The sequence below is a fragment of the Schistocerca gregaria genome, chromosome 1, assembly GCF_023897955.1.
Source record: "Schistocerca gregaria isolate iqSchGreg1 chromosome 1, iqSchGreg1.2, whole genome shotgun sequence".
Classification (NCBI taxonomy): Eukaryota; Metazoa; Arthropoda; class Insecta; order Orthoptera; family Acrididae; genus Schistocerca; species Schistocerca gregaria.
Window position 1 is genome coordinate 550,441,242 of NC_064920.1, and position 16,762 is coordinate 550,458,003.

Consider the following 16,762-nt stretch of genomic DNA (forward strand, 5'->3'; position numbering starts at 1 on the left):
CCTGTGTAATAACAAAAGAAACTTGTCTTTTTATAAGTGTGTCTTCTGCTGTTTATCGAAATAGTGAGGTAAGCTGATATGCACTTGTGTTACCTAAAAAGCTGCCTGCATTACATAAAACGTAATATTTGTATAATTTTCGTAATTACAAAATATATTCTAATTACTGGTCGTGGGCACTGAACAGATTACGAAAATAACCAGAAGTCCAGAGTTCAAAATAGGTTTGAATTAGATCTAGAATGGCCCTGTGCAGCAAATGAAATGAACAGCAACTCGATACTGAATTAACTAGGGTAAGTCGGCAGTGGAACTGCGACAAGTTTTGCCGAGGGAGACCGAGGCAGAGACGGGAAAGGGACCAAGGCTGGGGCGCTATTCAGTATCGCTCATACCGATCGGTGTAGTAGTTTAGTCTCGGTAGTGACGTAATTTTCGGTTCTTTATCCATATATCCTATTCAGTAAGCTTCTGAGACCTGTTACCGAACGGTCCTCCCACCGATTTTACGACAATTGTACCGAGAGGTTTTGGATTTCGGTGTGGCCCTGTCGATCGGTGAGCTGTGGATTATGTACACCTATAATTTGTTATTTTAAACATATTTAGCACTTTTAGCTTTGGATTTAGTGATTGTGTTACTAAAGAATCACCAAAGGACGCATCTATTGAAAAGTGAGGTCATAATAGACTGTTTTCCTTTGATAGAAATATGGTTCAGTTAGGTTGTTACTGTGAATGATTACATAAAAAAAGTTTTTGGTCAATATTCTCTCAAAATATGTGTTATTTTTATGCAAATAAGAGTTTAAAGATCATTAAATATCAAGATATCGGCTTTGCTTACATGTGTCACCAGAGTGTGAACTGACGTTACTAGTGACTTTGTGTATTTTTCCCACAAATGGTTTCATTAGTAATTATCGAAACGTGTTTACAACTTTCAAGTAACAATGGAAAGCAATTATGTGAAGCCTGATATTGGAAACATTCCAAACTATCACGCATTTATGACTTATACAGCACCGTTTGGCAATGAGGGTCAGCCTATGTTCCTCTACGCAATAGTACAAGAACTGAACACTGCTTTTGCGTTGTTTGGCGTAGCCAAGTGGATAGCGCGCGCGACGATACGAAAGGACACGGGTTTGCGCACGAGGCACATCCCCTTCAGAATGCGACACGTCAGGCTGCACTACATCAACTAAAGTTACGCTCTGGACACCGTGGCAGACACCAGTCACAGAACAACCAAGAGAATATACTGGGCCCTCAGGGGGAAGCCGCCAAAAAACAAAATTGAAAACAAACTCCCGCAATACAATTGGAAACAAATATGAGGAAATGTCTCAGAAACGTGTTGCCTAAACATGCAAGTGACAAGTGCGACTTACCTGCCATGACCGACATCCTCGAGCACCGTTTCACCTGCGGGAATGCCACGAACATATGGGACGCGGGCCAGCAGATGGTGGCCCACATCAACAGAACGGCGCCGGGAAGCATCACAGTGGAAGCAATCACCGCCCCAGACTGCAACCCACTTCCACGACCCACGCGACTAGCGACTCACTGGATCCTCGCGATGACGGCAGACGCCATCGTAGCGCGGAGCCAGACCGACCAGCTGGCATTCCTGATGGACCTCTCGGAGGAGAACAAGACGGCCCAGCAGCACAGGCGCTACCGCGAGAGCTTCAGAAACTTCCTGCAGGTTCCACTGCAGACAGCGATCGCCAGAGTCCTCCCCAGCCTGTGACCCTCAGCACCGCCACCAGCCACCTCACCACACGAAGAAAGTGTGCAGTGATAGTGAATAAGCGCAACAAAAAAAAAAAGATAGAGTTTTCTCCTATCGCCTCAAATAGTGAAGTATAGTACTCCAAAGTGTTTCTTCATAGTGAAATCACCACTACACCTCTACCATGCTCACAGCCAAATCAGAGTCAAAAGTATGCCCAATAACATTAAGTGTTTTTTATTCCATTATTTGTAATACATTGTCTAAGATACAAGCATTATTTAGTGAAAAGTGCGATCTACTCATAATTTTTTAAAATGATTTTCTTGCTACGTGCCCTACAAAATTATACTATTTACTCCCATTTTCCTCTCTACTTCTCTTATATAATATCACAATTTTTTTCTTTCTTCTTCAGTTTATGTGTAATCTGTAGCATATGTAAAGAAGTTACCTTACACTTCTACTCTATCTGTCACGCTGATGTTTTCCCTCATACTGTCCCACCAGTGCCAACTAGAGGAAGAGCTCAAACCAACATGCACAATGTGCCTGTGGCTTTCACAAGTGCATGACATACACAAATTTGAACTCAAAATCAGTGTATCGATGCTACTTATAAATTATTATGCCTGTCCTGCAATGTCTGACCCCCTCCCCCAAAAAAGACGACAAATCGCCATGTAAAAGGGTCCAAGTAACAACAATAACAGAAAAACGAAAAAGAAAAGAATATACAAACGAAAACCTTTAAAACGGCAGTGATGTTAACCAACTCTAGGAATATAATAGGTTAACACAAAGAAATATTTTTAAAAAATGTATCGTTGTTAAATAATTTAAATAAATATATATGGTTACAAAAAAAAAGATGGGTGCAAAAAAAATTTTTTTTTCCTCTCCATGTATGCAACACGTTCTGAGACATGGTTATTCGTGTAAGTTAAGGTTTTTCTGCAACATTCGTTATTACTTACATGTAAGAGCGCACTTCCTCAGCAATGATTTCGTGATTTCTGTGTGTTTAAATAATGAAAATACAGAAGATGAATTGCTGTGAGTGAAACAACCGACAGTGACCTTTATATATTTTCTTGTCAGAAATAATTCACCATTTTTTTCCGAATATGTAGCGATTTCCGAGTATGCGGGTAGTCACGAATCTAACAGCACAACTTAAATTACTGGGAATGTAACTTGCAGCAGTCACCTTCATAATCTTGCTTGTCACAGCTGTTTATCTGCGATCGAATCCTCAACAACAGTAGACAGAGATGAAAGATCTCCGCCATAATATTTTTAGACTGTAGCACCATATACGAAACATTTTCATTCATGAGATGCATGTTATAAACTCCGACGAACTGCACGAGCTCTCGAAAATGCGTTTTTTCAATTTTGTTTTTAAGACCCAAATCGTTGACGTATCGTATAGGGAAGTGGGCTACTTAATCATTTGGATATCTAGGAGCGAGTTATAACCACATTCTGTTTATCTTCTTATTCTTTGGAATTCTCAGAATCAATTTTTTCGGGTGTTTTTATAGATGTATTAGTACAATTCGGTACTACACACTATTCCTAACTCGTTTTTCGAAACGTAAAATCCAAAACACGATTCAGTGTGAATGAGAATAAGATGACATAACGCGGCATTTACGACAATCTGCAGAATGCAGTCAAATACGCTATCGTTATTATGCATGCATGGAAACATGTAGTCAGGGAAACTGTAAAAGTTTCTGTGCATTTCAGCCGAGAATCATGGAAATGGAAATACTGCGCCTTTCACTGTTAAGGAGGAGGCAAGAGTGATGATGGAAGCACATAAGCTCGATGGAATGCAGCGTCATACGATGTGGCAACGTAAACGCAGTTTTCGGTACTTCAGAGAAAAGCGCGCCTGTGTCGTCTGCTAGCCGCTTTGGGTTCGTGGCGCTGTAGTGCGCATGCGCGGATATTTGGCCGCTTGCTTTTGATTGGCTTGCGTTACGCGAATCGACAACAGCGCTTCGGTTCCCTAGAGGAGGATGCTAAGTTCACCGGACTTGGATACGATGTGACGTCATTATAACGTATACGCGCTACATCGAAAACGATAGAAACCTTATATCGACTATTCGACTTTGTGAACTTTCGAGAGGTTGTGACAGGATAGCGCTGTGCTCTGCGCCATTCATTTAAATGTGGTTTGTAGTGATGGGCTAAACTGCGATTTTCCAATATCAGTGATTTCAGTGAATGCTACTTTTCAGTAACTGTTATTCTTAACTGTGATTTGTCACAGTTAAGGAACATAGGTAGTGTATCCCTCCGCCACTGCTACTTCTGCGATTTCTGCTACTTCCGCGATTTTGCGACTCCTGCGATATCTGCGACTTACCACTGTATGAAAAAGTTACATCTGTCCACACAGAAAATTGCATCTAAACAAACCTGTCATTGGTAAGTATGTTATACGTTTGTTCTACCGTTGGCTTTAATTTTGTATTAAAGAAACAACTGTGAAAATATTAATAGTGTAATTAATATGTAAGTAGCCATACAGTAACTTAATAAGTCGTGTTTATAAAATGAATTCTAACATATTGTTATATTCACAGGTACCCGAACTACATTTCAGTCACTCAGTAAAATGATAACTCAAAATATCATTGTCAACAGATCTGGAGAAATTGCCACTGCGTCTTTAGACCGTTTTTGTCAGACGAGAGGTTAGTTTCTAAGTGTTTCGATGGACTTAATTACTTCGGTGAGATCGTTCTTGCAAATGTGAAATTTTCCCCATTGAGTGGCTTTCATTACACCAAATATTAGCAATCTACTCTGTCAATTATATAGCTTGTAATTAGTGACAGCAAAAATTGTTAATAATCCTTGTGATTTTGCAGACACAGTTCTGACTCTGATTACTCGTTGCTGTACGTATCTATCCACATCAAGGCTGTTGAGAGAGACTCGTGAAGATTCAAGACAGCTCTTACAGGATTTGCAGTTTAAAATTGACATAATTGTGAAATAAGTGTGCAGATGAGTGATTAAACTATGCTTATTGAAGTTGTTGTGCGGTTTTAAAGGAATAATAAATGTTAAATACAGTGAGTGAATAATGAAAATCTCATATTCCACATGTTTAAGCCGTCCTATACCCGTAATTTCCCGACACTTATTTACTGGTATACACTAGTAACTAGTTGGGGAGTGACATGCCGCCCCCCACCCCTCTCCCCTCATCCACAGTCTTCGTGTGACACCTGTAACATATCCCAAAGTCTACAATATGCATTTTGAGGCTGTTGATATGAAAGTGGGAAGTACAGATCTTCCAGTTAAATCAGGAATAGCTTAAGTGCATTACTTGAAAGTAACACAGGAAAGCTTACTTATGTAGGTGGTAGTAGTGTCGGCAAAAATTTCTTGTGTGTGAAGTTGCCATGTAGAACACCAGGTGTAAAATTTTTATACCGAGTCTTGAACTGTGTCGGAACAAAAGTGAGGCATTCATATGACTCAATAATACTGTTTTCATTTCACTACACTTATACAGATGTCTGAGTTCTGCTCTATTAGCATTGCAAAGTCCTGTATGCATGTGGAGTATTAACCAAAACTGTCATATTGGAAGCAGAATCAAACACATTTGTTACGTTACTTGATTATTTCACAAGAAAAGGCAATGTTGCTTCTTATTAATATAATACATTCAGAGTCACAGCTGTGTTTGACCAATCATAACGGATACTGAATGTGCATGTCGTCATATAATGTGAAGGGCTTATTTCAATAGTGGTACAAGTCCATTACCTCCACTTTTCTGTCTATAATGATTCTGAAATTAATGATCCAAACAATCATTAATAAAGGTTCATTTCTAGCAAGAAGCCATATGCTTGAATATTTCTGGTATCTTAACTGCAGATTTTTCAGCGCTCATTTAACTTTACGACTCTGTACCTCAAAATGAACAAAAATGGACTTGTACCACTAATGAAATAAGTCCTTCATATGGACACAAAGAACACCGATCTCGTGAGGCACAAGGCTCTCATAACGAAGTACGTACGTCGGTCAACAGATGGCACTAGGAAAATAATGTTAACTGCGCCTTTTAGTTGCTACTTGGGACTCTTAGCTGCGACTTGTCACTGAAATCGCAGAAAGCAGTACGGAATTAGGCCAACAGATGGCTCACGGCGTTGGACGAGAAATGCTACTTGCTACTGCTGACTGTGACTGAAATCGCAGTTAGATTTTGTAAAGTTGTTATTGTGATATCTGTGACTTCTCAATCGCGTATTTCTAACAGATACGCAATTTCCTACCCACCACTAGTGTTTTGCGTTTAAATCGTGTATTGTACTGTGTTTGTGTCCTGTGCGTTGTTTTTCGTTTGCTCGTCTCTAATTATTGTGGCTATCCGCTCATGTTGTGATGCAATTCGTATTTTGCATAATATTGTCTTAGCAAATTATAATGCTGACATAAACCACACTGACATGGTCAGGTACATGCTAAAACTATTGTGGTTGTATACATGACATAATATACAGTACGTCTGGTTTATCATACCACCATGGAGTGCTTTGACACTGCAATCATTTCATACGTCAATCAGTACTAGACACTAACCTTTGGTTGAGATTACATTGAGAAATCCACTTCCCCTTGTATTTCATCTCCGTCGACGATTTTTCTTCAACAATGCCTCATATTTTTCTTTTTAAATTCGAAATTCAATCATTCTATACACCAGTCATTACTGACACTAAGGTACCTGTCTCTGCGGTCCGAGTGTAAAATTACTTGGAATTATGGTTGATAAAAGACTATCTTGGGATGGACACGTAAATTACTTAGCTAACAAACTTGCACGAGGTCTCTTTCAGCTACATAAATTAAGAAAAAAAGTCAGCAAGAGTATGCTACTACAATCTAATATATACTGACAAGACCATTTGTATGAAACCATACTAAAATGTTGATAATAAATAAATATTATTTTCGGTGTAAGCATTCAATACAACAATCACACAATCTAATCTGGTCGGGACATAAGAAGACTTAACTTTTTTACGAAACGTGTTGTCCGTGGTGTTTTCAAGGCCACGGTTCGAATATTTCTATTAATATCCAGCTCTCTTACTTTTATTTTGGTGAAATAAATATACGCTGCCACACAGCTGTTTTCAGAATCGCATGTGTCAAAACAAACCACTAGCTGACGGCAGTTTAGAATCTCGAACGTTCGTAAAAGTCGATAGGTGCGTTAATCGAGTACAGCGTATATACGTCATAATGACGTCACATCATATCCAGGTTGGGTGAACTTAGCATCATCCCTCCCGGTATTGCTTCCGAAATGCTTACTGAGTAACGCAGGGCCTCTAATTCGAGTATTGGACCGTTCGGTGCTCTAGAGTACCGAAACGCGGAAAGATACAGAATAGGCACCCTGGAACGAGACCAACTGTTTCCCGTTCCCAGGAACTAGAAGTAGGAAGCAGCGACCAGTCACTATGAAAGGCCATTCCTTAGAATTCGTTCTTCGCCCCTTCCGTTCATCTTGGTGAACTGTTCCTTTGGAACTGTTAATTCGTGATCGACCTATGTAATAGGATGGAAGTTGGAGCTTGAGTTAATTCCCTTTATTTTATTTTTTTAGTTGATTCTTATTTTTCGGGGGTTCTGTTTTATTTCTACATTAATATTACTGCTTGTCGCTGTTAACATGATTTACTACTACTATTACACACACACACACACACATCGTAAAACACTGTGTGTTACAATGATTAACGAATACCTGTTTGGAGTTTCCATATACAGTTCAAAAATTCGTAGCAATACATTGAATTGAAATGAGTCAAAAAAACTCTTTCTGGTTGGAGGCTTTACTACGTAATAAACTTCTCTCATATTGCTTGGAATTTCATTTCTGAAACACTGAGTTAATCATCTTTGCATTGTTGTACTTCGTTTTCCAGTAGGTATATTTAAGAAACGTTTTCTCATTTTCATTAACACACAGAAAATTTAGTTCTTATTTATAACATTAAAAATATGTAGGACGATTATAAAAGACTTTCAGATTAATTATAATGAGCATTCAAAAACATGAAAAAGTTCAAGTGTTCTAAAAGCCCTATAAGAGTGCTGTGGTCCGAAACTTGCTACTAAACACACAGAGCTACACAAGCTACATGCGTACACATCGACCATCCACTACACTCGGCCGTGTTGAGAACAGGAGTTCAGGCTTCAAAAGAAATGCAAGGGGGTGTAATGCATTTCCTGACAGCTGATGAATTGCAGAGAATAAAATTCCTCAATGAATGGCACAAATGGACAGAAAGCACACACAGGTCAATACACTCCCCCATCTATGGCTGATGCAGTAGTATTAGTGCCATGGCTATTTTCATTAGCATAGATATAAACACTGTAACATTCCTGGCAGCATGAGCCCAGCATGCTTCTTTCCTCTTCGTGACTGAAGACTGCCTCCTTGCCTCTATTGTTGATTGAGGAGTTTTATTTGTAGAGCATGAACTAAACAATGAATTTTTCATATGTGTGCTCTGTAGCTCACCAAAATTATGGATCCTCAGTCCAGCGAGGGTTGAACGTAGATTTTCAATTTGTTCCAGTTAGCCGTGAGTTAACATATGCATAAGACAGGACTGTGCCTAAACAATATAATGAGATGTGATCAAATCAAAAGTATACAAAGACGGAGTGCCACTAAAAATTCTCATGGCCTGTACTGCTTTCTATCTTTCCTTCCTTCGAAGTCTTCTGAGCAACTTCAGTCCCACACTCTCACCTACATTTCTGCTTGACTAGATCCACAAAGGAAGACAATAAAATCTTCCTTGCTTGCCTGTAACTGAAAGTAGTATATGTTGACTAAGACGCACAGCAACATCTGAAGTGTTAGCCACCGATGACAGAAATGACAGACTGCACTGTTCCCATTGCAGACTTTAGCTCAATGTTAATTAAATCAACAACTGCATGCCAAAAGCCCAATGACTGCTTGTTAGTATTCTAATTAGACTTTTAAGCCTACCACTACAGATTTACAATCAATCTTATTTGTATCCTAGGTTCTAAACAAATGGGTTTGAATAGGATACAAACTACCATAAAAGCGTTTCTTTGTGATCAAATGGTGTTAACAAACAATGCAATATTTATGAATAAATCTGAAATGATGTAAATGCAAACAACACCAAATATTTTTCACAGATCCTTGCTAGTTACATCGAATCACAAACACACAAAACCAAGGCACAGCAACAAACCAAGTTAGCACAGCAATGTTGCAGTGACAGGCGTGTGACTGTTCCATAACAACAACAAACCACCACACAGCTTACCTGGGCTTGACTGGTGGGCTGCTGGCTGTCTGAGGAGAGGGGCTGGGGGAGGCCAAAGCACCAGTGGAGGGTGGTTGCACAGCACCAAGCTGACGATGAATGCATTGAGCCAAGCAGAGGCAAGCAAACGCCTCTGCCAAAAGTCAAATCACTTTACCATGCCTCTTCCTGGATTTTTAGGCAAAATCAAAAAATTCTATGAGTTTTCCACAACAAAATAATTCTCTGACTTAGCACTGTTTTCCAGGAATATGGACACCACAACATTGTGTTTTGTCTGTCCGAAATTTGAATGCTAGCATCTGAGCTGATTAATTTTTTAGTGTATATTTGGGATAAGATTTGAGTAGGTACATTGCACCAGAAGTGCAAAAGTAAAAATCGTTTGGTAGAGAAATGTGACACCTTCAATTTGCGATAATTTTTTGTTAGCCCATATTATTTTGTAGGGCAGTTACTATGAGACAAAGGCCATAGGTAGTAGTGGGAACAGAATTATTTTATCACTCAAAAGAGTGCTACACAGTAGCTTCAGGTGAAAGCACTAATAAATGCAGTATTTAAAGTAGCAAAACTGAATCTTCTATTCCTACATATATAAATTAAAGTTCCCACTGCGGGCTCTATCTGTATGTTCGGCTTATCTCAGGTACTACTGTAGACATTTGATACAGATTTTACTAACAGACAGATCATTCATGAGGAATGTTTGTGTATATAATTTATCAATATCTTGTACAAACTGGCTGAACTATGATGAGCTACAGTCCCCCACCACTGAGAAACGATGCCCCTGCCTTCTAGTGGTGCACAAGATAGGCTTACAACCACCAGACTGTAGTGCCACGCCGGTGTGAGCTACTGCCAACTTCTTAAGTGACCTGCGATGTTCATCAGATTTTCAGCTGATAAGAACAGATTTTTCAGTATGTAGCTTATGTTGAAGGGTAATGTGGGAAAAGGTCAGGCAAACATCTGTTGCTTGCGCTGGACTGGCATTGCAGGCAGGCAGCCAGGAAGTGGCTGTAGCTCACGCTCAACTGGTTCTGTAGTTAGAGTGACCAGCAGGCACTGTAGTTTGCAGCTGCCATCATTGTCATGAGAAATTACTTGAAGCACAGATGACATTCATTCTTTCATAGAACTTTCCTGGCACACGCTGCTTAACTGTTTATATTATATGAATTTGATGATATTCAGTTGCCTGAAGCAATTCTCTGAATTTAAATTACAGAAGAACCAGACAGCTGTTTGGCTGGATACCAAAGTCTGACCATCCTATAATCCGGATATTTGGCTGAGCATTGCCGTGAAGCACATTGTAACATCTGAGAGAATCCATGGAGGTCAGGTGAAGACTATCAGGCAGATATAGGCATCACAGTTCACGAGTTAATCGAACAAATGACATATTGATTGACTTACTTGCATATTTTGAGTTGCGAACTTTCACTTCTCGTTATTTGAGGATACTACTGAACATGATTTGTTAACTGCAGGATAAATGACGAAAAATGCCATTCAATAATATTTTGATATAAACAGTGACAACAGTAAGTTTGCTCGTTGCTGTACTGAGCTCAAACTGACTGTGGTGGAGAAAAAGAAAAAGGAGGTATGTCCCAGAGTCTTAGCATGTCTTTTCTTCTTTTGCTTAGAATTGTTCTATTACATTGATCAACAAGGTACCATTAAGTAGGTATCTATTTACTAAAAACTCTGTTTAATTAAAGTTGTTGCAGATATCAGACATTTTTGTGAAACTGTTACTATTATTATTATTATTATTATTATTATCATCCTTTTCTCAGACACTATGTCTGGTTAAAAATGGAAAGTGACGCGGACCTTGATCAAGCGTGACTTCCTTTTAACTGTACAGTATGTGTTACATTGCATTTAGAAACTTTCGGGTAACTGAACATGTATCAATAATTACAGATTTCTGTAGTTGTATATACAAGTTTGGATGTAGCTGTATTGCATTGAAATACTGGTGGATATTGCGTGGTATGACTCTTGTAAGTATAATTGGTATAATGTCTACTTTATCCTGATGCCACATGTCCTTGACTTCCTCAGCCAGTTGGATGTAATTTTCAATTTTTTCTCCTGTTTTCTTCTGTATATTTGTTGTATTGGGTATGGATATTTCTATTAGTTGTGTTAATTTCTTCTTTTTATTGGCGAGTATGATGTCAGGTTTGTTATGTAGTGTTGTTTTATCTGTTATAATGGTTCTGTTCCAGCATAATTTGTATTCATCATTCTCCAGTACATTTTGTGGTGCATACTTGTATGTGGGAACGTGTTGTTTTATTAGTTTATGCTGTATGGCAAGTTGTTGATGTATTATTTTTGCTACATTGTCATGTCTTCTGGGGTATTCTGTATTTGCTAGTATTGTACATCCGCTTGCGATGTGATCTACTGTTTCTATTTGTTGTTTACAAAGTCTGCATTTCTCTGTTGTGGTATTGGGATCTTTAATAATATGATTGCTGTAATATCTGATATTTATTGTTTGGTCCTGTATTGCGATCATGAATCATTCCGTCTCACTGTATATATTGCCTTTTCTTAGCCAAGTGTTGGATGCGTCTTGATCGATGTGTGGCTGTGTTAGATGATACGGGTGCTAACCACGTAGTGTTTTCTTTTTCCAATTTACTTTCTTCGTATCTGTTGATGTTATGTGATTTAAAGGGTTGTAGAAGTGGTTATGAAATTGCAGTGGTATAGCAGATGTATTTATGTGAGTGACTGATTTGTGCATTTTGCTAGTTTCTGCTCGTTCTATACAGAATTTTCTTAAATTGTCTACCTGTCTGTAATGTAGGTTTTTTATGTCTATAAATCCCCTTCCTCCTTCCTTTCTGTTTAATGTGAATCTTTCTGCTGCTGAATGTACGTGATGTATTCTACACTCCTGGAAATGGAAAAAAGAACACATTGACACCGGTGTGTCAGACCCACCATACTTGCTCCGGACACTGCGAGAGTGCTGTACAAGCAATGATCACACGCACGGCACAGCGGACACACCAGGAACCGCGGTGTTGGCCGTCGAATGGCGCTAGCTGCGCAGCATTTGTGCACTGCCGCCGTCAGTGTCAGCCAGTTTGCCGTGGCATATGGAGCTCCATCGCAGTCTTTAACACTGGTAGCATGCCGCGACAGCGTGGACGTGAACCGTATGTGCAGCTGACAGACTTTGAGCGAGGGCGTATAGTGGGCATGCGGGAGGCCGGGTGGACGTACCGCCGAATTGCTCAACACGTGGGGCGTGAGGTCTCCACAGTACATCGATGTTGTCGCCAGTGGTCGGCAGAAGGTGCACGTGCCCGTCGACCTGGGACCGGACCACAGCGACGCACGGATGCACGCCAAGACCGTAGGATCCTACGCAGTGCCGTAGGGGACCGCACCGCCACTTCCCAGCAAATTAGGGACACTGTTTCTCCTGGGGTATCGGCGAGGACCATTCGCAACCGTCTCCATGAAGCTGGGCTACGGTACCGCACACCGTTAGGCCGTCTTCTGCTCACGCCCCAACATCGTGCAGCCCGCCTCCAGTGGTGTCGCGACAGGCGTGAATGGAGGGACGAATGGAGACGTGTCGTCTTCAGCGATGAGAGTCGCTTCTGCCTTGGTGCCAATGATGGTCGTATGCGTGTTTGAAGCCGTGCAGGTGAGCGCCACAATCAGGACTGCATACGACCGAGGCACACAGGGCCAACACCCGGCATCATGGTGTGGGGAGCGATCTCCTACACTGGCCGTACACCTCTGGTGATCGTCGAGGGGACACTGAATAGTGCACGGTACATCCAAACCGTCATCGAACCCATCGTTCTACCATTCCTAGACCGGCAAGGGAACTTGCTGTTCCAACAGGACAATGCACGTCCGCATGTATCCCGTGCCACCCAACGTGCTCTAGAAGGTGTAAGTCAACTACCCTGGCCAGCAAGATCTCCGGATCTGTCCCCCATTGAGCATGTTTGGGACTGGATGAAGCGTCGTCTCACGCGGTCTGCACGTCCAGCACGAACGCTGGTCCAATTGAGGCGCCAGGTGGAAATGGCATAGCAAGCCGTTCCACAGGACTACATCCAGCATCTCTATGATCGTCTCCATGGGAGAATAGCAGCCTGCATTGCTGCGAAAGGTGGATATACACTGTACTAGTGCCGACATTGTGCATGCTCTGTTGCCTGTGTCTATGTGCCTGTGGTTCTGTCAGTGTGATCATGTGATGTATCTGACCCCAGGAATGTGTCAATAGTTTCCCCTTCCTGGGACAATGAATTCACGGTGTTCTTATTTCAATTTCCAGGAGTGTATATTTGTGGCATTGTGATCGTGCAAGTGTATTGAGTGCTTCTAGGTATGTGTTACTCTATTTCAATACTTCAAAAGAGTAGGTCAATATTGGTATAGCGTAAGTATTTATAGCTTTTGTCTTGTTTCTTGCTGTCAATTCTGTTTTCAGTATTTTTTTTTAGTCTTTGTCTATATTTTTCTTTTAGTCATTCTTTAATATTTGCATTATCTATTCCTATTTTTTGTCTGTATCCTAGATATTTATAGGCATCTACTCTTTCCATCGCTTCTATGCAGTCGCTGTGGTTATCCAATATGTAATCGTCTTGTTTAGTGTGTTTTCCCTTGACTATGCTATTTTTCTTACTTTTGTCTGTTCCAAAAGCCATATTTATATCATTGCTGAATACTTCTGTTATCTTTAGTAATTGGCGGTACTGTCGCTGCCAGTAGTTTTAAATCAGCCATGTATAGCAAATGTGTGATTTTGTGTGGGTATGTTCCAGTAATATTGTATCCATAATTTGTATTATTTAGCATGTTGGATAGTGGGTTCAGAGCAATGCCGAACCAGAAAGGACTTAATGAGTCTCCTTGGTATATTCTACGCTTAATCTGTATTGGCTGTGATGTGATATTATTTGAATTTGTTTGTATATTAAGTGTGGTTTTCCAATTTTTCGTTACTATGTTTAGGATCTGTATTAATTTAGGATATACTTTGTATATTTCCAATACCTGTAGTAAACCATGAGTGGGGTACACTATCATAAGCTTTTTGGTAATCAATGCATGCGTAGTGCAGCGACCTTTGTTTAGTTTTAACTTGATAGGTCACCTCTGCATCTATTATCAGTTGCTTTTTACATCCTCGTGCTACTTTGCAGCAGCCTTATTGTTCTTCATTTATAATGTCTGTGTAATGACTGAAGTTAATATTTTGTATATCGTTGGTAGGCATGTTATGGGGCGATATTTTGCTGGGTTGGCTGTGTCTGCTTGATCTTTAAGTTTCAGATAAGTTATTCCTTGTGTAAGTTTATCAGGGACAGTGTATGGGTCTGCAGTGTAACTGTTAAATAATTTAGTTAGATGTGAATGTGTTGAGGTGAACTACTTTAGCCAGAATTTTGCTATTTTGTCATTTCCAGGGGCTTTCCAATTGTGTGCAGAATTACTTGCTCGGGTGATTTCATGTTGCAAAATTACCACTTCAGGCATTTGTGGTATCATCTTGTAGGAGTCTGCTTGTGCTTGTATCCACCATGCGTGTCTCTTATGTTGTACCGGGTATGACCATATGTTGCTCCAGAAGTGTTCCATGTCTGTTATGTTTGGTGGATTGTCTATTTTAGTGTGTGTATTATCTATTGTCTGGTAAAATTTCTTTTGGTTTGTGTTGAATGTTTGATTATGTTTCCTTCTATTTTCACTTTTTTTTAAATCTTCTAAGTCGTTTGGCTAATGCTTGTAATTTCTGCCTCTTTTCATCTAATTGCTCTATCGCTTCTTTTTGTGATATTTTACCTAACCTTTTACGTTTTTTGTTTGATATTTCATTTCTTATAAATTGTGTTAGCTGTCCGATGTCTTTTCTCAGTTTTTCCATTCTGATCTATAGCCTGTGTTGCCATGCTGGTTTGGTGGGTTTCTTCTGTGTGTTGGTTGGTTCTGATCTCTGCCTCATGTGTATATTTAGTGTAGTGAGTGCTCCTACATAAACCAGAAGTTGTAACTCTTCCATAGTCGTATTTTCATTTTTTTTTGTTGTGTATGATTGTGATAGTTGTTTCGACTTGTGGGTTATTTGGTGGTCTATGCAAGAATGGTCTAATGTCTGTATTTGTGTCTTTGTATTCTATATATGTCAACTGAAATTTTCCTTCTATATCTAACATGTGTGTTACTTCATGTTCTATTTGTGCTTGTTCTGGTGGCTGTATTAAGATTTCGTTTTCCTCTGATTGTTTAATTGATGTGTGTTGTTCTTTCTTTGTTTGCTCTGGGATGTTTTGAGTCCATTACTTTATTTAATTCTGGGTATCTGGTAATAAATGTTGTGTATACTTGTGATCTGTATCCAGTTGTGTTGGTTCCTAAGTTTGTTGCTTGGTAACAACAGAACATGAGGTGTCGGTTAACTTCACCTGACCATCTCATCCTCTGTCTTTGTTTTCCTTCTAGAGTAGTTGCAGGAAGCATATCCTGCAAAACACCTCTATTTGGATTTAAATCATTTGCCATGTGGCTAGCAGTGTCGTTACCATTGTGGGCGGGCATAGGGTTCAAGCGTCTTCCTCGACCATGACAGCACTTGTCCGAGGCTTAATTAGTTCTGTCCTGAATCAACTAATCACACTAAAAGGGGGGTTAGCCCTATTAGTGGTTTGTTCTTTTCGTCGCCTTTTACGACTGGCAGAACATACCGGAGGCCTATTGTTTTCCCGGGCCTCCAGGGGTTTTATTATGCCTACTAACAGAAGTACAGGAGACAATACTCAATCAACTGTGACTCATGAAACTCACTACACTTTCAGGGATTGATTTAATGAAGTGTCAAATGAAAATAACAATACTCAGTGCGGTGATCAAACACGACAAGCACAACTGCAAGAAGGACCGACTATTATCTGAAGACGGATCAAGTTGAATGCAATTGTAACCCTTGTATTTGTTGTTCAGCCAGTGTGACACAGCACCCAAATTTGACACAGTTTGCCAGAATTTATCTTTCAGCACACTGCAGTGGTGTATGTAGTGAATGACTTTTTTCTGAAGGTGGACTCATTTATGAACACATGCAAAAATGTATATTACCTCCTACTGCAGAGAAATTGGTGTTCATTCACCATAATATGTCTCTAGTTAACAAGAGTACTAATTTATTTATTTATTGTTAAAATGAAGAATAAATGGTGTTTTTATTTGAAGATATTGTGGCTTTTTATGAATATCTCACTCAAAACAGGCATTTTGCCTAGACACCTAAGCACAGAAGAGTATATCTTACTAGTGAATTAGTCAATTTTATAAAATGTTCATTTTTTAATGAAAATTCAATATTCACCAGACATTGACATATTATCCAATATCTTACTAGACAGCAAAATTAGGTTGGATACCTGATACTTGCAGGATACTCATATCTCTTAATATTTACAACTATGCATTGACCCGTAAACAAAATTACCACTATGCACACAAGTCACCCAGCTGTATATACTTAGTGCTCAAACTGCAAAGCGCAGGCTGGTTGCTAGTTTCTAATAAATAGATAGCAACCATTATCAATTTTAACCATGATTCCTTAAGCAAT

At 39.7% G+C, this 16,762-nt stretch overlaps 1 long non-coding RNA gene across 1 annotated transcript; it reads left to right on the top strand.

Moving 5' to 3' along the window:
- The first annotated feature begins 3,772 nt into the window (after positions 1–3,772).
- Positions 3,773–4,845, top strand: LOC126356116 (uncharacterized). The gene is made up of 3 exons (XR_007565592.1): positions 3,773–4,186; positions 4,345–4,455; positions 4,633–4,845. It is a non-coding gene; the product is annotated as an uncharacterized LOC126356116 (long non-coding RNA).
- Positions 4,846–16,762: the final 11,917 nt, after the last annotated feature.